We start from the raw sequence: 783 nt of genomic DNA, 5'->3' as shown, positions 1-783 counted from the left end.
CCGGGACGGGGAGAGCCCGGGGGGCCGGGCCGCGGAGGAGAAGCCGAGCGTTGGCCGGGGGTCAGCGCTAAGGGACTTTGCTGAACCCCCCAACCCCGCTGAGCCCCCGTGGCACCTCCGCTCTCCCCTCTCTCCGTGGTTTTACAAGCAATAAGCCTCTCGTCCGGCCGGGAATGTCCCCGCCAGGAAGGGGCCGGAGCTGGGTGTTCCCGCTCCGGGGGATGCTGCGGTGCCGCCCCGGCCAGGGGGCAGTTTGGGGAGGGGGGAGTCACCTCCTCAATCCCAAACCCCCTCCACGATCTGCAGGGAGCCTGGGATCTAAACTGGAAGCAGGAGGCCTGGGCCAGGGGGATTCTTGAGGGGTTCAAGCACCTCCTGTGGGGGGGCCCCACAGTAGCAGCCTAAGGGCTGGGGGGGGTCAGGATCAGCCCCGGGGACCCCAAAAATACCCCCCGGAGGGGTGGGGGCTGCCTGGTGCCTGCCCCCGGTGCTCCCCCCTCGGCCCAGGGTACAGGGTGAGAGCAGAGCAGGGGGTCCCCAGTGTTTGCTGTGGGTGACCCCCAGTGCCCCCCACCACCCCAGGAGCTCACTGGGGGCTCGAGGATATTTATTGATTTTTACAGAGGCAGCGGCTGCTCCGGGGGGAGGGGTGTGTTTGCTTTTTATTGGGTTTTTATTTGTGTTTCAAAGGATGGGTGAAAAAGAGAAAAAAAAAGAAACTGCCCCAGCCCAGCCCCGTCACCTGGGACTCGGCAGCGGGGGGGGGGCAGGCAGGGGGGCCCC

This window comes from Corvus brachyrhynchos, unplaced genomic scaffold (assembly GCF_000691975.1).
Source record: "Corvus brachyrhynchos isolate BGI_N302 unplaced genomic scaffold, ASM69197v1 scaffold219, whole genome shotgun sequence".
Taxonomy (NCBI): Eukaryota; Metazoa; Chordata; class Aves; order Passeriformes; family Corvidae; genus Corvus; species Corvus brachyrhynchos.
The sequence above is the reverse complement of the archived record's forward strand: the minus strand, read 5'-3'. Positions refer to the sequence as shown.